This window comes from Columba livia, chromosome 3 (assembly GCF_036013475.1).
Source record: "Columba livia isolate bColLiv1 breed racing homer chromosome 3, bColLiv1.pat.W.v2, whole genome shotgun sequence".
Taxonomy (NCBI): domain Eukaryota; kingdom Metazoa; phylum Chordata; class Aves; order Columbiformes; family Columbidae; genus Columba; species Columba livia.
Genome location: NC_088604.1, coordinates 17,808,937 through 17,833,482, shown reverse-complemented (window position 1 = coordinate 17,833,482; position 24,546 = coordinate 17,808,937). Strand labels below are relative to the sequence as shown.

General features: G+C 37.0%; 2 long non-coding RNA genes across 2 annotated transcripts in view; one reads left to right on the top strand and one right to left on the bottom strand.

Moving 5' to 3' along the window:
* Positions 1-506: 506 nt before the first annotated feature.
* Positions 507-20,931, top strand: LOC110362107 (uncharacterized). The gene is made up of 4 exons (XR_010471123.1): positions 507-581; positions 2,015-2,124; positions 19,272-19,306; positions 19,572-20,931. It is a non-coding gene; the product is annotated as an uncharacterized LOC110362107 (long non-coding RNA).
* LOC110362143 (uncharacterized) overlaps positions 12,912-24,546 on the bottom strand; it is a 295,772-nt gene continuing 284,137 nt past the window's right edge. Inside the window, exon 12 of the long non-coding RNA XR_010471122.1 lies at positions 12,912-16,395. This is a non-coding gene — a long non-coding RNA (uncharacterized LOC110362143). The remainder of the gene's footprint in view (positions 16,396-24,546) is intronic.

Genomic DNA, 24,546 nt, shown 5'->3' with positions numbered 1-24,546 from the left:
GTGTGGTGTTTGTACAATCACTTCAGCACACAAAAGGCACAAGAGACTCTTGAAAGTTCCTGGAGGTGGTGCTTCCAAAATTTGTGGTGGGAAACAATGGAGCCCCTGTTGACAATAAAGTATTCAGGATTACTAAACTGACTTGTTTACTTGAAAATGAGCTGATAAATCTAATGCCCTGTTCCACTACCAGGGGTAAGGATGGTTTAAGATTTTTTTATTCCAAAAAAATGTAAGACATTTTAAAAAATCTGGGTTGAGAAACAGAAGTCAGACCTCAACTATTTTTACACCTATGGATCCTACTATCTCTGTTCATAATGTGACATTATTATAGGATGTCACATGGTTACAAGTTTTATGCCAATGCACCATACGATACGCCTCCCATCCTCTTCTCACCAATGTTTCTGCACCAACAGGAAATGAAACCTGTTCATGTTTCTTATCAAACTTTCTGATCCTGCAACAGTGTTCTACAAATCAAACATGCATTCTCTGGTGGTGTCTTCTTTCAGATGAAACATTCTCCTTTCCTGGCATTGCTTAAACATGAAAGAATTGCTATTCAAACATTCAAGGTAGGAATGCACTGAGTAATATTTTCAAAGTTTGTGGTTTTGTTCCAGTAATTAATAGAACACAGACTGGAAATTTTACCTTGACTACTGAAAAATGTAACCCATGTGATCCCCAATCATGGCACTGAAAATGTGATGGTTTAGGTTTGTATCTGCATCCTATTGTCTAGATCCCTCACCACTAATGGTAACCAACTAGATCTATGCTGAAGACATTAAATGTCAGATAGGATTCATCTCAGTGTGGCAGTTGGGGGTCCTGACTAGGTACAATAAGACCTCATGGTTCAATACCTTTCCACTTGCATGTCTATCCTCTAAGCCAGCTAAATCTGATACAAATATATTTTTTTTTTTCATTCCTTCTTTCAAGAGTTTTCCATTGTTTTTATTCTGGAAAGGTGAGAAATAACAAACAAAACAGTCTAGAAGACTATATATCCTTATGAGTACTGATTTCCTTTTCAGTATAGGGTGAGAGAATCAGTAAACTGTTAATACTTTTCTTCCCACCCATCCATCCTTCTCTTTTCAAACAAAGATAAGGCAATGGTTTGATGACATGTTGTTTACATCATACCCCTGTGCTCAGGGTACGCAGACCTGCCCCTGTGCACAGTAGACCAGTCCTTCAGCAATGTCATTTGCAGCTCATGCTGTGAGCTAAATCAGGGAAGAGTTCTGGTTTTAAAAAACAATAATGCCATAAGAGAGAAAGTTTGACAGGGCTTTTTTAAATCCAGATCAGTTCTCTGTTTCAGTTCAGAGATATATCTCCTGAATTACTGTGTTAGAATGGGGACAACAGTGAAGGCTGGTAAAGCAGCACCCAACATCAAAATTAAAATGCAACTAATGACTTGAAACCTGATGTTCATTTCCAGAAGTGGAACAATTCTTAAACTATTTTTTTTTAAATAAGTACCTTGTTATCTATGCATAAGAAGGAAATGCTTGCAAGTCTCTTTTTTCTCAGGGTACCTGAGAATCAGTGTAGGGATCCTCAGATCCTTTGACTCTGAGTGGAGCACAGATGTCTAAGACAGACAATGTTTGTAGCATTTCCTTTCCAGGGTGAATTTAAGACTGAATATGGAGAAAGCACAGTATATAATAGCTTAGATACATAAGCAGAACAGTTACCATCAGAATAGGTGCTCACCTATTAAGTCTGTTTCTCAGAGAAAGATATTCAATCTTGAGTGTTGACTCTTCTTTTGTACTAGTTGGACACATTACAGGAGCATCGCAGAGTCCAATTTATACTTAACTGACCTCATTTGAATTAATACAATTACTTTAGAGATTACTTTGGTACATGTAGTTATTTATAGCTGTCAGGTTTTATATAGAAAGCACCTCCACTATAAGAAACAGGCCACCAACATAATAAATTTGTTATGTATATTAAAAAGTTGTTTTCCCCTCTCCAGGGACAAGGAGAGAATTGCAACCAAGGAGAAGTCGTTGAATAATCAGTCACTTACCAGCTCTCACCCGGTGATGGTGAGTCTACAATACTAATTCAGAATACAGAGGAAAGGTACAATATTTTCAGATATATGGAAACTGTTGGGAAATGCTGAATTTTTAAGTGCTGTATATATGTTTCTTATTATAAATATTGTATCCAAATGTTGAAGAGCACAGAGAGCTGTTTGAACACATGGAATATATTTTAACACATTCAACCATTCAGAGCTAGATGCCTTAGCCAGGTACACCTTTTTCCTATGAAAAAAAAAAAAAAAGGAGCAGAGATGTTCTTTATACCAGCAGTTACAGCACTGAATTGGTATGTGGAAGGGTTCAGGTCTGAAGTTCAGTGTATTCTATAATTTTACAAAGCAGAACCATTCCTGCAGGAGACAGAGATCCGTGTGAAGAATTGCCTGGTCTGCTTGATAAACATGCAGATCAGAAGCTGATGACTGATACTTGAATCTGTGTTTCAGATCGTATTCAGATGAGATGTGACAAAAAAAAAATAATGACTTTCTAAGTGAATTTCTTAACTATCTCATCAAATGGTGGATGGGTGGGTGCATATTCCTCATGCCTTTTCCTGTCATCCCAGAAGGTAAGGATGCTGTGAGGATATCTCAGTGTTCATAGCAGCCCTATTTTGTGGGACATGGTTCCTGGCAAGTCTTTTGCCAAGGTTATAGTGGCTATAACTTAATCTCATCGAGATTTTAATGATTATATATGTACAAACATTGGCAAAAACTTAGGCATGCAGGTTGAGTTATGCAGTGGAACCAATGTGCTCCACAGCGTGCTCCTGGGTCTCATCCCGTGAATATCCAAGTTGAGCGATCTGCTGGAATATCTAATGCTTCACTCCTGGCCTGAGACCCATGTTTTCTCTGAAGGAGCCAGATATTGGAGAGAGATATGGAAGAAGCAGACCCAGGTGTCCTTCTGATGCTGCCAAGATGCCAAGTCAGACTTAGGAAACGTTCCCAGATTTCACAATTTAGACATAGCCATTGCTTTCGGAGGGAAAAAAAAGATTCTGAAGGACTTACTGTTGATGCCTGAGTTCCTTTCCCATGTAGACAGCCCACAACAGGGGCCCCATGCCGTTTGTACCTGGACAACCCAAATTATTGACAGTCAAACCACTCACCACGTCACACAGACTTAGTTTGTCCAGTCACATCAGAGAAGTCTCAGTAGCAAATTAAATAGATAATAGCATCACAGTGTTGAAATACCTTATACCAGAATTTCTGTGGGTAGTGCCATTCTGTTAGACCTTCCCAGTTCATTCCAGGTATTTTAGCTCAGCTCTTTTTATCTAATAGATAGTTAAAAATCAGCTCTAAATATAGTGTAGTGTAACTGTGTAATGATATGTTTATGTTCAGCTAGGGGAAAAAAAGTAAGTGAAAAGAGTAACAGTTAACAGTGTCACCTCCTGTTGTGCCCAAACTGTGAGATGCAGAAACTGGAGACAGCCTGCATAAAATTAACAAATAGCTGATCCATGGAACCATATATTCAAACCTGTCTACAAAAGACTTCTCTCCCCCTGCTCTTCTACTACATCAAGATGTATTACAACTGAGTATGACAAAAATATTTTAACAATGTAAATACCTGGAACTATTTAAACAGGTAAATTACCATTACAAATCCCACTTACTTTAACTACAACAAAGCTGTTATAGAAACATGAGGATGGATAAAGCTGTTTTGTTGCAGCTGTGTTGGAAAAAATAGTGGCTCTCCAGGGGTTAACAATTTATTTGCTCCAGTCAGACTCAAGAGTGGTGCAGTTTCAGTTTCTTTTTCTGGTTTGTTTTTTGTTGTGTTCTTTTCTTTTCTTTTTTTCTTTTCTTTTCTTTTCTTTTCTTTTCTTTTCTTTTCTTTTCTTTTCTTTTCTTTTCTTTTCTTTTCTTTTCTTTTCTTTTCTTTTCTTTTCTTTTCTTTTCTTTTCTTTTCTTTTCTTTTCTTCTTTTCTTTTCTTTTCTTTTCTTTTCTTTTCTTTTCTTTTCTTTTCTTTTCTTTTCTTTTCTTTTCTTTTCTTTTCTTTTCTTTTCTTTTCTTTTCTTTTCTTTTCTTTTCTTTTCTTTTCTTTTTTACTTTATTTTATTTTATTTTATCAATACGCAAGGTACCTGTGAGTTTAATTTCGGAAATTGTCTCATGCAAATTGAATTAACAGAAAGCCAGAAACAGGTTCAAACCCCAGACTTTGAATCTGGATTTCAGACACATCAAATTTCAATCTGGCATTTTGATACAGACTTTGATACAGATAAAAAGACATTTCCAAAACTGATCTTCAGAGCAGTTAGTTTTGTAACATTGGCAGGCCCATAACCCAGGACCATCTCAATCTGGGGATTTTGTTTAGTATTTGTTTCTGCCTATCTTTGTCTTTTATTTCTTAAGACTTTTTGAAGATCAGAACCTAGTGGATAGCAGTTTGAAACCTGCCAATACTTTATTAATGCTATCTGCATTAGCAAGAAGCCAAAGGATGCTGTACACTAAATGTATTATGAAAATGTTTAGGGTAAATATGCTTGAATTTTTAAATATTTTTTGCATTTATTTATGACCATTGTTGGATGCAGGATATGGGGCCCTGGTCAACATAGCACAAATGTCTTTCCGAGTGTGCTTTGCCATGAAACGAGACAACAGAATATTCTTATTAGAGTGTTCTAACATTTCAACATAAGTAAAAGATCTGATTTTCTGGAATCAATTGCCTGAAAAAATCAGCTGGGTGATACCAAATTTGAACTGATCTGACATAAATCATCACACACTCTTTGCATCCCTGACCCAACACTGAGTTGATGGAGGAGCCATCAAAGAAAACTTTCACCAAAACTGAGCAGGCATCTCTTAGGTCAAGGCTTGTCATCCCTCTCAATAGTTAAATGATCTCTTGGTAGATCCGAAGGTCCTGAAGCTAGTCTAGGTCTAAATATTTTGTGGATTCAAAAAATAACAAATTTTTAACTTCTATATAATAATTCACTGCTCCTTATTTAGGAATATTTCCTTGTCTGTCAATCTGACTAAAGACATCCTTGCAGTTTCTTTGTTCATTGCAATGGATCACCTTGAAATCTTTGAGTAGATAGGTGATGCAAACTTCTGACAATCACTCACTCTGGCATCCCATTAAATTTGTGTGATTAGGCAAAATTAGAGTGGTCTGGTTTCTCAACAAATAAAATTCAAACATCATTTGCCCCTATGTGCCTACAAGGTAGATGTTCCATAACTTTTGTTCTTTTCAAAATGAAGACAAGAAGTAACGAGGTCTACTTCATTTAGGCTTATTACAAGAATCCTAAAATGTTTTGTCTGAGCTGGCAGTTTCGTTGACAGTTCTTTGACATGCTATGATGTTATTACAATCAATGTAGAAAAATTCCTAGCAAACTAAGAATTTTCACCACAGGTAATAAATGCAATGTTTTCTGAAGCAAATATCCAAGTCATTCTTTTTGAAGATCTGGTGGCCCTGTTCTGAAGTTTCCTTCTACACTCACTAATTTAATTTTTTATTCACATTTCTGCACATTGTTTTGTCTATGCTTTACCTAAGAGTGACAATGTACTGGAAGTCAAAATCCTACTCACACAAATTTTCTAATCCAGCTTGATGATGTAGGAGCTTTGAGAAAAAAGGATGACCTCCTAATGAAGTCCAGCACTTTGTGTTTAATGTGAAACTATGTGTTTTTTGAATGAGTAATCTGCAACAAAAACATCCCAATCCCCAGAAAACTTGAAGTACAGCTTTTTTATTTTGTACTTCTCTGCTACTAAAACTCAACAGAAGATGACATTTACTGTTGCACAGCAGAGAACAAGTGAACACTGCCTCTGCATGGTTTTGTTTGTGCTGCAGTTGGACAGTCCAGAGGCTAAATCTGACATACCTTGTCTTTTGTGGACTGGATCCTTTTTGTGGCTTGCCAGAGTGGATAAGTCTTAGTACTGATTCAGAGGAGCAAATTGGCCAGTGTACAAGGGGAAGCACTACTATGGAAGCAGTTGGCAACGTCCACAAATACCCTGGAATCTGCTGTGGCTGCTGCAGTGACATGTCAAATTACAGTATCAGAGTGCAGGATTCCGGCTTCTGGTGTCCATGTTTTATGTGCATTTTCCTGAGAGGGTGTCCTTCTATTGGCTGAATTTCTAGGATTAAGTTATATCTTCAATAAAGACAGTAACAATATTTCAACAGCGCAGTTTAAAAACTTCAGTCAATCCTCTTGAATTGTGTCCAAGTCAGACAAAAAGCCCAGAGTTATTGCAACAAAAACATTGTTTGCTCCAGCGTACCTCAGTTACCTTCTAAACCATGTTCTGCAAAATAAATTTTAGCTAATAGAGTTCTTGACCTTGTAGCTACAGTTTCTAATTAAGTGAAGATAGTCAGTGAGCTCTTATTTTTCTAACATCATATTCCCTGTGTGGTGGCTGCTCAACTCACTATCCATCCATGTTGGTTATTTTAACTAAAAACTCTGTAGCACCTAGAACAAGAAGCACACACACTATATCCGTCATTTCCATCTCGATGAGGAGAAAACAAAGGGATAATTATAAACTGCATCTCATATTGTTACTCTTACACTCGACATGTGCATCTATTTTTTTTTTTTCCACAGTAAAGTGATTCTGCTGTGGAGATAGCACCAGGTGCATGGGGGTGACCTCACACACACACCAAATCGGGAGCTGACATCCATCACACTTTGAAATTTTGGATTTCATCATTTCCTGATCTTTCTAAAGGGATCACAGCACCTGGCCCTCACAGCTGTAGTTCATTTAGAAAGCAATTTAAAAACCGAGAAAAAAGCAAATGACATCTTGCTGCCTCAGCCTTGTCATTAAGTATAGCAGAATGGCCTTCATTTATGAGACACATGGCTAAGAATTAATATCTTTCAGTGCTTTCTCAAGTCGAGATTACAAAAGGTTTGAAAGACCACTAAATAATTAGTAGTATGACTGAGGCAAGCGGGGAAAAAAAAAAAAAAAAAAAGAGAAAGAAAGAAACAACCCCTCTTCTTCATTATGAAGAATATTGAGAATCACACTGACTTCAACATTTTCCAAAAGCTGTAGCCTTAGAGCATTGTATCCCCACTATAGAGTAAACCTTCAGCTTTTATTTCCTCCCCTTTTCATCCTCTGTAGCACTGGAAGCTTTGTACATATACGGATACCTTCTCTGTGCAGTTAAATGCCTTTATGCACACAAACTGTTTCACTGCATCTGCAGGGGTTGGACTTCAATGTTGAAGTTCAAATATTTTAGTTTTGCATAATACCACCCCTTTTTCTTCACTGTTCTGTTACATTGAGGTTTACTTCTTTTTTTTAATTATTATTTTTAAAATTTTATTTATAATTTTATGGCTGACTATAATGCCTATGAAATGAGTGGCTAATGACACTGGCTAGAGCCAGCTATCACACGGGCAGGTGCTGTGCAATCTCCCCAGGCAGCTCTGCCAGCACATCACAGGCTCGCAGCATCCTGACTCCCTCCTCCCCCGTGTCCCCATGCTCCACTCTCTGGCAGAGCCCTGCCAAACTGCTTAGAGGCTTTTTGCAGGAGAGTTCAGAAGGTTTTATTAATCTAAGAAGAATTTGGTCTTTCAAGTTTGAGTAAGAGCCCCTTATCTTGCATGTGTGCCCATCCTATTGCCTGTGAGGTTTGAACCTGGGAGAAATCATACCTAAGTCATTTTGACGTGAATCTTCATATTGGGTTCAAATCTACGCTGCCCAAAGTTTCTTCTCAGCCCTTTCTTTGGGTTAAACTCATCATTTTCTAGAATTATTTATAAAACCAGGTCTCGTATACTGAGCAAGCGGAACTGTTTAACCCTTTTCAGGCAGCGTAGCTGTAGTTATTACCTTTCAAGTGCCATCTGATAACAGACCTGGTTCTTTGTATTTATCCCCCAGAGTTAATAAGGCAGAAAAATATCTCATTTGTTCTAAACTGTTGTGTTTTGTTTGTTGACTCAGCATCCTTGGATGAGTTTGAAAGGATTGTACATGTAAGTGCAATTCAAGTAAAGAATAATAATATTTCTTTTTCTTCTTTTGTATCAACTCAGTGCACTATTAGCTGCTGTGATTAGACAGCTCCTATTTCAGTTCAGGGAAGTGCAAATTTACATTACAGGCTTCCAAAGTTGCCTCTGAACCTTTCTGTAAGAGAAAACTTTCAGGCTTAGTACCAAAGCCGATGTCAAGACCCACAAGTTTTTGGTTCATCTCATTGGACAGAGTAAGACACCAGGTATACAGATAGGAATTAGTGCTGGGACAGCATGTGTGCAAGCATGTGTGTGAGTTTAATAGCCCAGTTCTGAATCTCAGCCTCAGCAATGATACCTAAATGAATTCTTACTTAGCACATTGCTGAGATCTTCTGGGACTGAATCCACTTACCCTCAATTAATATCAAGCTAAACAATTAGAGCTGTATACTTAAAATCATTTTCACTGTGAAGAAAACATTTCAGGCCTAGGAGAAAGCCCACTGAAATCAATTAACCCTTCTGTGGATTTCAAAAGGATTTGTATCATCCCCTTTCCACTACCACCGCTCCCTCAACTGCCTCATCTCCAAGAAAATCCACTACCCAAAAGGCTATGCTGAGTTTTAGTTAAACTACCCGTTGTCTTAGGGCTCTGCTGATCAGAAATTCATTTTCCTCTGGGCCTTCTTGGGCTGCCCTGCCTTGGCACCTGGCTTCAGAAAACAGCAGGACACATCCTCTCACTTGCCAAACAATATTCCTGTCTCCTTTCCTAACTCATTTCCCAAAATGCCACAACCACACCCATCCCTTTCCTCCGAGAGTCATATCTGATTCCATGCATGTGGAGCTTTCACTATTAAAAAGTCTCATGGAGCCAAATGGTGTGTTCAGGAGAGGATAGTGCTCTAGGAGGCTATTGGCAGTCATTCAGATGACAACCAGCTGCAAAGAGCTTCAAGAACAGCGTTATACACGTACGCACAAAGAAAAGAAGGGAAAAATGTTGACTGAAGACGTATTGCCCTTGATTGAATTGCGAGGAACCTGCCATCAAGAAAACAGATTTTGGGAAGTGATTTAAAAAAAATAAATAAAATTTAAAAAAAAGAAGGTGTGCCCATTTTACTGGCTGTAGATCAACCTTCAGTTGTCAGCCTCCAGTTGCTGAGGACAGACAATGGTGATTTCTGCTTCAGTAGCCCCTGAGTTGACAAAAATTGCTTTTCTGTTTGCCTGTTGATTTTAACTACAAGGATATTGCTGCTTGTAGTTCTGTGAGTAAGGAATTCTGTAACGGGAGAGTCACTCAGGAGTGCTCTAATTTGCACAGCTCCCTGTAAAAGATATTGACAGAAATAGTAGCAGAAAATCTGTATGACCTGACCATATTCGCTACCTAGACGGTGGCCTTCCAGCCTTTCTTACAATACAATTTGACAAAGGTATATATGGCGCTAACACTTTTTATTAAAATTGCATTACATATAATTGGTTACAGAATCCCTAGGAGCGCAGACCCTACAGGGTTTCTGTTTTCCCTTGAACGGGATGGAGTTGAAATATAAATACAGCTGTATAACCTCTGTGAGGGGCAAGTCGGTACCTGTTATTATGGGGAAAAGCCAAACATTCATCAGTGTTTCCAGAAAAAAATAAAAAAATCATATTTGCAAAGAGAATAGCTTAAAATCTACAGAGAGAAACAGAAAGTAAGAAAAGAATAACAACAAAACAGAAAGTGTATACAAGTAAACTTTGTGGGTTTTTGTCAGAGATACTTCTGTAATCAAATCACTTTCTGTCAGTTTCTGGGGTATAGCATCTTTCTGTTCCATGCCCACAAAATAGTTGGTACTGGATATTCAGTTTATTTGCCTGGGTTCTTGATGTGAACTTGTTTGCCCAGCAGTTATTTCTACATTTATATGAGGTCTATAGGAAAGGAAAGGTATTTAGGATGGGGATTTAAAAGGTAGGTATCAGACCTAACATGTAGTCACATCAGCAAATAAGCCAGCTGTGGTACTCATGCATGCTCTTGAAGTCTGCAAATGTAGAGTAATTGGAATTATTTTGTCTTCCATTCAATGAGAGCTGCACTAAATCACGTGTCACATTTGCCATAGATCAAAAATAAAACATACACTGGCAGTTGTCACTGTTCAACTTGCTAACTCAATAGCTGCCTGAGCACTTCCTAGGTGCACAAACACAGCCGAGATTGCTTCATATCCATAGGCACTGACGTCATGTAACCAATGATGATGTCAACATGGCGTGTTGCTACGTATACAACATGGTCATGTCACGCTCAGTGCTATGGGACAAAGAGGAAAATGATTCAAAGAATGTTCCTCACCTGAAGACATTTCAAGAACATCAGCAGAGAGAAACAGATAAATTTACCCATATTTTTCTGAAACTGTATATTAGTAGAGACTTGAGGAACATCAGACTACCATTTCTGTTAACCTTATAACTTATTATACTTTAAAAGCCTTTAATAATACTATTTACATTCTGAATATTTTAAATTATGTGACTGTGTACATACATCAATCTCCCAACACAATTAATAAACCTATCTAAACACCCTGAAGAACAAAACTCATCCCTGAAAAATCTCTTTCTGTAAACCACAAACTACTTAAATTCCTATCAGAAAAAAATCAGTTTATTATGAAACTTATATACATATATATATTCGTACATGCAGAGAACATATATCAACGTCCTTCTTGACTGTCATGTTTTGCACAATTCTGTGCTTAAAAAATGGCAAAGTTTTATGCTTTAGTCTCTGTATGTTGTCCATTTCAGTATCCCAGATTTATTGTATTCTGAGAGTTAAACTATACAACAGCTAAAAGTTAATTTTCTTTCCTGTCCCTGAAAAACAAACAACAGAAGAAGGAATTTAACCTCATATCCTCATTCTGAATTTAGCTCTATTGTCAAAGGGTGACAGCTGTATCCTGATTTCAAGAATTTCATGTTGGAATTAAGCAGCATTTTTGAAACCATTGTGTTACTTCAAACAGATCCATAATGGTCCCTCAGCAAACCATTTTCAGAAGACTTGTGTAAGTAAGATAAAAAGACACCATTTCTGAAGAGATGCTTTTATGGGCTAGGTCAGAGTGCTCTTTCCATGTTGTTCATTCCCAGTCGAATTTCCTAATAGCCTATCTCCTCAGCTAACAGATGCCCAGCCTCATGTCGGAACCAGATCGAGCCACCACTGAGATGATATCCAGCTCCTTTCTTATTGAGCCGTTTCCCTAGCAGATGGTGCAATGCTGCAGGCACACTCCTTCCTGTTAATTACCAGCCTTCGCTACAGATGGAAATGTCAGTCAGCCTCACAGGTCCTGGTTCCTGCCATTGCCTCAGTCCATAGCCCTCTACCTAGGCAAGATGCTGCCAACACACACCATGTGTTTTGTGACTGCTGACTAGGCAGGCAACAAAAAACAACTTAGTTCATGAATATTCATGGAGGAATGTTTAGAGTTCTGTTCATCTGCAATGCTTATAGATCTGCTTAAAGGAGATTGCACTTTCTGAGGAGCCCTGTGCCCCTTGTTTTACTATGGTGCGGGCAGATGAGTTATCAAAGTGCGTTGCTATAGTAACATATAAAGGGCTATTAAATGTCTGTCGTTTGGAGACTTCCATAGCCACATCAGTTTCTGGCTGCCATTTTTTCCATACCTTAAGTGCCCTTTAATTATTCTTGTCCTGCAATAACAGACCAATAGTCACCAGGCTGAACTGATTATCTAATAACTGTTGATTTTCATTAAAGCTTGATTACCTCATTCTAAGTAACCAATATGAATTCCTTGATCTTTCCTGGTATCTAAGCACAGTAAATCCAGATAAATGAAATTCTGTGTAACCTTTATAAATTCATTAGACACATTTATTTTAATGGCTATAGCAAACCTGTTAGTAATCAAAAATATATTTTCAGAAAGATTTTATATGAAGTTTGAGGCAGAGGATTAGGAAAACATCTACCATGCCTCTTTTTCTTTCTGTCCTTTTTTTTTTTCTTTTTTTGTCCAGAGGTAATTCATTCTCTCGTGAGAATCTGTGCAAGTGTGATGTGTAGATATTAAAATAGCAATATGACTCAGAATGTGCCAATAATATTCAGTTTTTTGACTCATGACTGATCATGAAGTGAGAGTTGAGATGTTCCAAATCAGAAAAGCAGGCATCTAGTTTATGTTAAGAACAAAATTTTCAAGAAAAGGAGAATTGTATTCCATTTCCAGCATGCAGAATGAGCAATATATAGAGAAGCAGGGGATGTTTAAAAAATAGTATTTTAAAACCACTCTGAGGGGATTATTTTCAGTCTGATAATGCTTCAGCAACAGAGCAGAGCACTCACAAATACCTGAGAAAGACAAATGCTGTTTTTTTGAAAAAACTGCAAGCCTGACCAAAAAAAAGTTCTTATAAATCGATCAAGTATACTTTTTGAGCACTGCTTCTTTCCTGCAGTTTGATCTCCATATGAGAGTTGACAGTGACTGCTGAATTTTGCCTCTTTCTTGCTTTGCTTATATTGTTCCAATGGTTTGGAGTGGACACACTTTTAAATTGTTAACTGCTAAGGGACGATGGTTTTCAAGATGAAGTCTTATAACCCTAGAGAGCACAAAAGCTGTGATGTTTGTTGATCCATCATGTTTTCTTGTTTTTTTTTCGCAGAAATATATTCTGATTTTATTTTTAACTTAATTACAGTGAATCCCAAAAAACAATGTAAGGTATTTGCAAGGTTTATTTCAATTTCTAGGACCTACAACATTGTTCTATTTCAACAGTAAACAATACAATGTAATGCTATAAACTATTCATTTTTAAAATATCTTTAGCTTTATCCTTCTAAGACAAAACTACAAAATACATGTTATTACCAAATTAGCTGCTCTGGGAAACTGAAATTGCAAAATACCAAAGAGTTCAAAAATGATACATAAAGGGTGCAAAAGTTTGGAGCTTACATTATGTGCTCATAAAACTGAATCTTGACTTTGTAAAACACTATGTGAATCAATGTGCAAGCCACAAACACAACATTTGATTTTGTATGTCGTAAACTAATTACTGTCCTTCAACTACAACTGTCCTGCCTACAACTACAATGTGAAAAGGCACTACATTCCAACAAGCAAAACTCAGGTCTTATATGGGACAACAGCACATCTATAAAAGCCTATGCACTCATAAATGAATAGTCTTATATTCTGTGCAAATAGGGTGGATATGATATCACAGCCTGCTGCACAGAAAATGTATTTGCAATGAGTTTCAAAGCAATGCGCTCAGGTAATTTACTCTCTCAGAGAACTGTGAGGCATTTGGATCTGATATGAACTGACCTGATGTGTCTTCATCTTGGGGCTGGCATGTCCACTGCCCAGTAGGGAAAAAAAGATTTTACCAAGGGTGATAAAGCTCTGGTGCAAGCAGACTCCATAGACGCCCACGAAAAGGATTGTCCCTGCTGTGGGCACTGTAGCAACCACGACAATTCAACTCTAATTGACCAAGTGAGCAAGTTTCACAGCAACTCAAAGAACTCATTGCTGATTGTTTGGTAAGATTAATACAAAAGAAGTCTAAAAGCCAAATTATCACATTCATTCTAAAAAAAAAATTGCTGTTATTTTTATTCTTTTAGTCACTTGAGTAATCCAATTGACATAAGTGGGCTATTCAGATAAATGAGTGTTCAGATACTATTCCACATTATGAGCTGTTATTCCTTTATTGCAGCAGAACCTGGGTTATATTTTTCATAGCTTCATGAGGCCTACACATCTTTATGTTCCTTTCGTCATTAAATGAAGATGGCAGCTGAGGGAGATGATAAAGTTGCTCTAGGGTAAAATTGCTCTAGGGTAAAAAAGCAAGATTAAAAAAATAGATGGACAAAAGCATGTCTGGATGGGAATGATATCAAGACAATAATATTTTTTGAAATTAGCAATGATATATTTCAAATACCATGTCTTTTAATCCTTAAATAATTTAAGTTGTAACCACTGTCCAGCCACCTGCAGCAGTGAGCTGCATTTTAGCTAATGGGGAACATAACAGCCTTACATGGAAGTGCTCAGGGACTGTACACACCGACCTCTCACAACATGTCCAAAAGAAAGGTAAATCTTGATGGGCTCATTTCTCATCAATTGGAAGAACACACATGTGATGTGTAGCAGCACATGTCAATTTCTACCCAATGACTACCATCCCATATAGCAAGATAAAATCTTACAACATGGTGAAGAAAATATTGTAGAGTTCTCAGAAATAAAGGAAGAGGAAATAAGTAGTTGCAACAATTCATGAAGACAATTTTATTTCCTGATTGAATCTAGCCCACCAGCTACACACTGGATCCTGTATTGGTCACTATCAAGTAACTGGATTATATCAAACTTTCACAAACATTTTCACAGTATCACAGTACATTTTCTTTAATTCTTTAAACTTTTTACAGCCCTCAGTGATTGCAGTTTCAGACCATCTCTTTGCTGGGTTTTGAGTTGCATGGTTTGTTCGGTTGCAGTTACTGATGTAGGTCTGTGAGTCTATAGATTTTATTTTTCATGTGTGCTATATTTCACCATCTAACTGAAACTTTTTCAGTGTCAAATACATACAACAGGAAAGTGCAGAAGAAAAAATAGAAACTATGAATAATCTGTTTACCACCAGGATTTTGCCTGCAAGAGCTTGATTCTTTTTTCTGCATCAAAGCAGGCTGGGAACAATTTTGTTATGAACTCTCAGGGAGATCAAAGGGAAAATTTTAAAATCTTTGAAATCTTCTTGTGTAGTAATACTCACTTGTTGCTCAAGGATTCCTACTCTGTAGCAATTGAATGAGTTCATATTTCTCAAGGAGGAGCACAGAGGAACCACAGCTTGCATTATACGATGCTGAGTAATAAACAGGGAGTGAAGAATGGGTATGTACACTGAAAGAGAGGATCCTCTGTAGTCTGGACAAATGACATCTTGTTAAATGCCTGTGATGTGATCCCATAGGTTAACAACTCCTCACCACAGATCCCATGTTGACACTTGGGGTCTAAAACACTTTCACAACCAGACCCCTGAGTATCAGGATGGGAACTTATCGACCCACCTGCAGAAAAACAGGATCTCACTTCTTTATAACCTCTTATTTTTGGCTGTCTTTGACACCTTTTCTACTTATCCCCTTCTCAGTCTAACTGCTGCTATGGCAACATAAAACCTTGCTCTTCCCAGCTGGAATGGCTAAAGCGTAGATTCTTCTAAAGTTGGAAAGGGCTTGCTCACTGGGTCAGCTGGCGAGAGGCTGTGGTCTAAGAAAAAGTGAAGAGACACAGCATGTATCCAAGAGTGCTTGTGTTGAGATAGTTTCCTTTTATTCTTCTGCACTATGGTTAAGAACCCTTAAGTACTGCAATTACAGGTGTAGCATACAGTTTGTGAGGTCCTTAACCTTTTTATTTTACCTGTCTTCTTCGAGAATTGTTACAGAGAAGCAAGTCAATCAAGATGTTTCTTCCTACTGAATGGAAAACACAGCTTCCTTTCTCTCAGTAATATAAATTTATATGGGCATATATGTGTGCATGTATGTGTCTGTAATAAAAAATGTAACAGTAAAGGAAAGTTGGTTGGGTTGTAAAGTGAATTAAATGTTAGGAAATGTCAAACATATGAGCGTCCATCCCTAATTCTATTTCTGCCTTCCCTTCAAAATACTGGGAAAGGTCAGATTTTCATAGGAACAATACATTTACACTTATGGCCAAATAAAGACTGACTGGAGATCCTCTAATACACAGGGCTCGGACTTTGTAGCCTAAGTAATGTTCTTTTAGGTACATTTTGGTAGTGAAAAGGTAGAATTCAACACTGTTATATACCAGAAAATCCCTATCATCCAGTATCACAGTACAATCAGTATCTTACATCTGTCCAGGAGATCAGTTCTCTGCCCCTCAGCAATGGAGATCCCTTCCCAGAAAGCTGCCCAAGGATGAGGTTGTCATCTTGATGCTATATTATGTTTGCAAGATATGAAGATAATAAAGTCTGGGTTACTATCTGCCACGAATGACAATCAGACTTCCCCTTCAGTGTTCCCAGAACCATTGGTTTCAGTTCTCCTGCTGCTTTCTTGGCAATGTCTTACATGGTGTTCTCCGGAGCATTCCAGGATTGCTGCAATTGTTAACATTTTCCTGGGAAAGATAAGGATACAGCAATGCTCAATACTACACAGCTTAGCCAATCCATGTGGAATTTCATCATAGGAAGGAGACATCCTGCTCTCACTTGTAGAGATATCACATGCCAAATTACAAAGTCTTGCAATGGAGATATTAGAATTTCTCAAAGCAAAGACAACAAAGAATCTTGTAAATTATCTGGACAGTGAGATTTCCTGGCAGGTCCTTCCCTAATGATTAGTGAAAACTTCCAATCTCCTACCACTTCAAACAAGCACATCGTATAAACTCTTGCAAAGTTGATCAAAGTTTATAACTATTTTGTGGCAAAAGCTGAAGCTCTCATTGAGAAAAGTACCTTTTTTTTTTTTTTAATAAAGGCTGCTCTAATTTAGCTCAAGGGTTGTTAAAAGGTATGCAGATACCTAGAAAAATAACAGTGGTGATCAGTACATGTCCAGACATGGCCAGCTGGGACAAAGGACTGAAAGTCCAGTGTAGCAGTTGTCCAACATGCTCTGAGTGGTGTGATGGGAGAAAGACTGTGTAGCCTTGCAGCCTGTTCACCATCTCCTTATAATAGTGTCTACCTTGTTTTCACTCATACAATAGAAATATCAGTTATGCTCACTTCTCTTGGCATACGTCCAGAAAGTCTGTGCCTTTTTTCTTTGTCTTTAGAGTCGCCTTTTATTTTGGGAAGGTCATTCATACTCTCAGTTTCTTAAATGGATTTCCCTAATTTATTTCCCTATGTTTCAGCAGTTTTCCCTAGAGTTCATTTTCTCTATACTACTGTAGAAATGAGACTGTATTATTCTTTTTGTGGGTTTATATTTAGCTTGCCAACTCCTAATTACTGTGAAACCATTTTCTTCTATGTCTTCCACTTTTAGCATTAAGGTTTTTCTTCCTAGGATGTCCCAGGAAACAGTGCTTTCCAACCCAACATAGGTATTGAGTGAATGAGAAAACAGCTAGAAGGCTTTGCTGTTTCTAGTAAATATTATTGATCTCATTTTAACTTTTTCACTCAATTCTAGAGAGCATCAGCACAGTGTTGATTAATGCAACTGCCCACCAGGACATGTAAAGTACTTTGTAAATTATGGCAAATGAATTGAGAAATTAGGATTTACAGGAACTCTTAAAAATACAATTGAAACAACAGTTCTGCAGGGTCTTATATTGTGAAAACAGAGGGGAAATAAACATAATCAGATTCCTGAACCAAGGCTCCAGCAATTTGGGGTTATCTTCTCACTCCATCACAGAATTTCAGCAGACCTTTGTGTAAGAGATTCATTTCCCCTACTTCTTCATCTCACTGTAAACCAGGGATACTTTATTTCTCTTGTACATTTTGAATATAAATTATCTGGGGACAGGATTGCTGGGTTGTGATTCATACTACTTAACTTCAGACATCAACAGTGCTGATGTGTACACCAAAGACAAGGCTTATCAATGGAAAGGGATGGAACTTATGGAAGTTACTGGTTCATTATTATAGAAACTTCCATTAGAAATAAGATGAGTTATCCAAGAAATACATACTGACTATACTGACCTCTTTAGATATCTACTTCTGGTTGGAGTTAAGTCACTTCAGTGTCCCAAGCATGTGTTTGTGTAAAATACAATGGGATATATATATATGTCTTTTGTTAATTTCTGTTCTGAACAGATGTGTGACTTATTACAGTTGAGCCTACTTCAAGCAGTAAGGTTTCCTCAAGAGGATGATTCATGAAAACATCTTGACATAAAAGTTTTGATCTTTTTTTTTTTTTAATCTTTTTAAAACTGCAGGAGAAAATGACTGATTATGGCTGTTAAACTGCTTTGTCTGCTTGTGGTTAATTAGCAGGTGTCATTTCCCTGAAGTAGTGTGAATTATTTTAATGTAGGGGCAAAGCCTGAAAATAATGAATTTATTCAACTTGTTTACATTCAGCGACAGACAAATGAACTTTGCCTAATTATGATTCTACTTTTACAGGGCTGGGGTAAGGGTTCAGTACTAATGTTTGCTGGATTTATGTTCTGCTTTGGCAAAAAGGTGGAGAATGAGCCGATACCTTTTTTAAACTAAAATAAAAAAATTCCAAAATAGACAAGCAGAGAAAGATTATAAGAGTGAGCCAAGCAGGGGAGGCAGATAATGATTATGTGAATAAAACTACTACTAAAATTGTATTAATAAAATAAACATTTGCTATCTTCTGAATGTAATCCTTTTAAATGAATCAGATTTTATCTTCTGAATGTATTAACAGTGATCTTTCTGAACACTGCATAATACAAAAACATTTATCTATACCATAGCTATGCATTTCTTCTAGCTACACTATCTTCTAAAAGAAAATATATGAAAAATATCCTTTGTTTAAATGACAAGACAGTAGTTCAGAAACTTTACAATCTCCTTCCTCAAACTCAGAAACTCTTAAGCTCATTTATTTACTTATCGTGTGTTAGGTTTTCTTCTTTAATAATGCAACAGACTCAGTCAGTCACTGTCTGTTTCTCAGATCCTGCTTCTCAGAGCTGTATCTTCTTGAACCGACAATCCCAATCCTACTGCCTTCCTCGTTCTACACTTTCATTTCTGCCTTTGCTACTTCATGTGATCCTTTCTTAGTGCATGAAATTTTCTCCTGCAACAACTGAAGAGCTATTCAGCTCGCTGCATACTTTGTCAGGCTATTACTTTACTGTATCAACAGATCAACATTAATATTCACCTCAGAGGTGAAAAGGCTTTAATATATATAGTGCAGTAATCTCTTTTACTCTAAAAGGTGGTCTGTTTTCAATTGTGCCATCAGGAATTATGCATTAGCAAATGCAGTCAGATATGGATCATTTTTTTTTTTCTTTTTCAGAGCTTGAAGAAGGACTGATATAAGCCAGGTATGAGGTATGATTCTTTATTCCTTTTTTTTTTAATATCTATATATAGGATAAATGTTGCTTAGAAAGCATTCCGTGTTAGGATTCTTTCACCTGTCCCCTCACTGATAGTAACAGACAGAGAGCTCTCCATGAAGCTTTTACCCTTCCTTTAATATGTACATTGAAGATCTGCTCATGTTTGTGATCACAAGTTAATGTCTGTTGATTGCTGCTTCCTCAGGGTACATTTACTCTTCCCAGAGTTCTAATCTCTCCTGTTTTTTCTGCAGGAACTGAGTACTGTACCAGCACACAGGACGAGATTGCCTTGTGTCAGAAGAGGTCTCTGTCCAAACAGACAAGACGTTGAGTGGGTGTGATTTGTTGGAGGCAATATAGCAAGTTAGTGTTAGAGAAAAAGAAAAAACAAAGGGCGGAATTAATCTCAGTTGACTTTAGATGCCTAAATCTGAAAAAAAGTGGCCTGAAGTTCATTTATAGCTAATAGACAGAAATAAGCTGAGAATATGACATTGTTTAGCTGACCTATATTAGATACCTACTTTTGATCAGATGAAATAGACCTGGAAATGCCAGTTTCTTTCTAGCAGCAACAACAGGATTGTAGACAACTACTAGCTCAGACACAATTTACTCTCTATGGATGGTTAATCAGATCTCACTTGGTTTTCTGTTATTTATGCCAGTGCTTTAATAAGAAAATCATATTGTTTATAGCAATTAAATCTTCTCTATATTTGTGGGTTTTTTCTCAACAATTGCACCTTTCGTTCCTTATCCACAGGTTAAGTTTTTCAAGAAGGCTATTCTTTTACACTTAATAAGGGTAAAGCCTTCAATAATCTTTCAAGCAAGCCTTCTACTGATCAGTGGCCAAACTGATCAAGCCAGTATCTTACTGAATCTACACAGATCATTTCCTTCTGCATCTCCTTCTCCCTTTCTAGCAAGCAAGAATAAAAAGAACACTGGTCACATAAATGAAAAACCCTTTCAGAAGAATTTTTGTGACCATTTGTTAAACAGCCAAATCTTATCTTTAAAAATATTAGCAGAATCAGAAACAGTTTTCTTCATAAGAAAGAAAGAAAAAAAACCCCACATTTGGAAACAGCTTCTTAATAAAATAAACACCAAATTAATTTCACAAGAGGCCCTTTCTGTGTAAAGCTGCCTCTTTCGCTGTGGTGCTGGTGATAAGTATTCTTTTAACATGGAAATTACCACTGTGGAACTGCCAGTATGCAATCTCAGATCACTCTTTTGGCTTTGAAATTCAAACCTAATAGAAATCCTGCCAAGTTATTCAATGCTAGAATCCAAGAAAACTTAGCCCCATGTTACGCTATTGGTAATCAAGAGCTATCCCTCGACACCTGAATGGGTGGATTCCACAAAGAAAAGAAAGGAGAAGTGTCTTTGCAACTTTGCTCAGTTTGCTGCCCAGCTGCAGCAATTTTGTTCTATAAGCAGTCAAAAAAGAATAAAGTGAAGAAAGCAGCTGTATGGGATTATAGGCACATTTGCAAGATGCTCCATGTGTGGGTTTCCCCCTCCCTTTAAATGCAGTGTGAGTGCAGTGTGACTAATTATACCAGAGAGGAAAGCAGAAGCTCTCTAGTTAAAGTATTTCGGTAATCATGTTTACTGCAGGGAAAGTATGTCTGCATTAAATAAGTCAAAACATGGTGCGTAAAATGTGGAATGACTTTGTAGGCACTGCAAGAGAGAGGAAGATGTAGAAATGATATAAGTCTCATTTGTCCAACTAGAAGCACTACCAAAAAAGATAAACCATCTGCTTCAACTAACTCAGCTCCACTTGAAAAATGCTAATTGTACATGAGGAGGAGGTTTAAACTTATTTAAAAAAAATAAAAATACAACAAACAACTTTGTCAGCTAGCATGTTGCTAAGTGGTTCAACAACAACGATACTACCCACAACTTGGTGATGAGACGACAAGGGCTGGTTCTGCCCCTTCGATGTCTCAATTTCTATTTCTTTGATGCTTTAGGTGGGTGCCATCTGTCCCAGTATATCAGACAGTAAATGCTTAGTCAGGGTTGCATATTCTTGTGGTTACTTATTATCCTTCAAATCCATCTTAAAATTCTCCTTTGCCATGATGCCTGCCAGAGATGGGCAGTGGTTCAGCAGCCAATGTGCCGAGATCACTGTCTCCCCTGGTGACCCACCGTGGTTTCCTTGTGGTCTGCCTCTGTCTGCTTCTCTGTGTCCACCTGCTATTTTTTGTCGAACAGTTAGATTGCTAGCTGTTCAAAAATTTTTTCCACTAGCTGTAAGGCAGAAAAGACAAAAGGGAGATAAACAATTTGTTTGTTGTTGTTTGGAGCAACATTGGAAGCACACAGCATGTGACTGAGTTGCACTATTAAATCTAGGTCTATCAGATTAATCCTGCAACCCAGAGTCCCGAAAGAGCCAGGAAAACAACTTCTGGCCTTGTTAGTTTTTGTTGCATCTTTGAATAGCAGAGAAATTTTAAGAATAAAGGTTGGGGAAATATTTAAAAGGGCAAATGAAATGACCTGGATAAGCATAAGCTAGCTGGCCTGAATCTAATTTTGGGCTAAATAACGAAAACATCTGTGGATGCAATTGAAAGGTAATTAATTCATAGGTATTCAATATTTATGATTTTATGTCAACATATTTTTTATGGAAGACAATATACAAGAACGATTCCATTATTTGAGTGAGATTATAGTTTGGCTGATACAGATAGTTTCATAAATACAATATTGTTCCCTAATATATTTGGGATTTCTGGTTTAACTTTCTGATATATTAAAAAAAATAAAAACAAAACCAAACCAAAACAACAACAAAAAACCCAAACAAAAAACAACCAACCAACCAAAAAAAAAAAAAAAAAACCACACACAAAAAACCAACAGCACACCAAAATAGGCATGTATTACGTATATTGGCAACCAATATGCCAAGAGCCAGTGAAATCACAGGACATGACAGTGATGTCATGAATAAATTAGAGGATTCATTTTACTTTGGAAAATAAAACAAAACTAATAGACCAATACCGCATCAATTTCTGGGCTTCATATTATCTACAGGACTATAAGGTAAGAGTAGGAGGTTTTAGCGAAGTACAAACACTATCCTTTTAATTCTGCAGAGAATTAATTGAAGGTTTCAGTCTATTTCATTTTTCAGAAGGAATGAGAGATGAACTAAATGCTATGTAGAAACACATTGCTGGTATTCTTAAATTTAAAAATCCAATTTTATTTATCTAGAGAAGGCTTAACAAGAACCATTGCCTGGAAGTTAATGACTGAGAATTTCCTGCTTGAATTTACATAAAAATCTTCAGGGGGAGAACAAATGATCATATGAATAAAATACCAAATAAAGAACCAACCATATGTCAATGTCTTGAAAGTTGTGGACATGGAAGATATGTTTTAGTAAATTGATTTTCTAGAGGGACATATAGGTGAAATTTTACAGCCTGCTTAATGAAGAATGCCAAACATAATACAACATCGAGCTTTATAACACCGAAATAAATGAATGTGTTCATTGTTATTTTCCACTAAAACTGGGGTTTAGATACTAGAAGATTAGTATGTCTTGCAACCTGAATTTCAGATACAGGCTTGCAAGCTATTTCATTGCTTGTCTGATCACAAGGTGTTGCCTCATCACCCCTTTTTCATTAAAAAATGCTTAAACATCTTCTCTCAGCAGTAAATGTTAGCATGTCAAAATTGGAAAAAGAAAGATGTCAGAATAAAAAGAGAATATTTCATATTAGTGAAATCAGAAACAAAAGAATATTAGTTTATTGTATCAATAGAATAGATCTTTTTGACCATAACTCAGTTACAGTTTTCTAGGTTATTGTGATATATTCACAAACTGACAAATAAATATGTATTTTTAAATAATTTTTTTTCATTCCTGTGCTTCCCACTCCTCACACAAACATATCACATAGATTTTAGATGAGACCTAGGTCTTACAAAAAATAAAATCCTGCTGTAATGGTTTTCACAGGCTGAAAATCACAAACCTGACCAGCTGTAGAGGGGACAGTAAATAACCTGTGTGCGATCTTTAGGGAAAAAAAATTGTTGACAAATTTTCAGCCCCACATGTTGTTTTACATCTGTCTATGTTTCCAAGGGTATCTTTCTGTTTTAAAAGAAATCCTTAACCCATAATACTATATTATTTTCCTTTTTTTTCCTATAAAACAAGGCTTAGCTTCAAAAAACTTATGAGTGTGCATGTTAAATACAATATTAGCATGCTAGTTATATGCTAAAATTCACTAGATTGCACACTAATATCTCCTGTGGCTTATTTGGACAATGCATTTGTACAATAGTTTCTTGCAAAAGGTTAAGAAAAATATTGGCATTTATGTCCAGACCTCAGAAAAAGCAGTTGGGCTCCAGCCCTGCAGCACATTTACAACAGAAAACATAAAGTTTCACATATTTATAGACTAGAATATATTCTCAAAAAACTCCCTTGTTAAACCTCCCTCATATCTTTTTGCTGATCTTACTCTTTGTGGTGTGATTGTAAGGAAAAAGGCCAATTGGGAATGGGGAGGGACAATGATATCTTCTCTCAAATCCATACTGAATAATCCTATGATGGGCTTCTGCAGCTGTACTGACCATATTCCACTTCTCCACATTATGACCACATTGTTATAATGGTTTACAAGTATATCAGGAAAAATGCACAGCTGGAAAAAAACTCTCTGACAACATCTGGCACATGGATTTGCATAGAAAGTCAAGGCAAAGGGCAGTGCAAAGATTCTGAACAATACTCACTATGTCTGAATGAGAAAGTGGGAACATACATGCATAAAAGGATTACCTTCCTTGGAACCTAGTTCTCAGCTAGGAATAGGGTTGTTCTTAGGCTTTCAACCAGGAACACTATGCAAAATGACTCCCCCAGCATGGAGACAGAATTTGGAAGTTTCATAGAGCAAAAGTATACTCCGTTTCATATTGAAAACACACTGTGCAGAAAAATCAGGTAATTCTGCAGTTCACAGAATTTAAATCTGAGGCCCAATAGGAGTTGTGACTTGGTTCCAAGAAAGTGCGGGTGGGAAGAGGAAGGTATTACTGAACTGCATATCTGGCTAAACAATGCAGTAAAGATAACATTCCTTTGCTATCTGCTGTGCTGTTAAAATCAATTTCTCTATTTATTTTTTTCCTATTCAC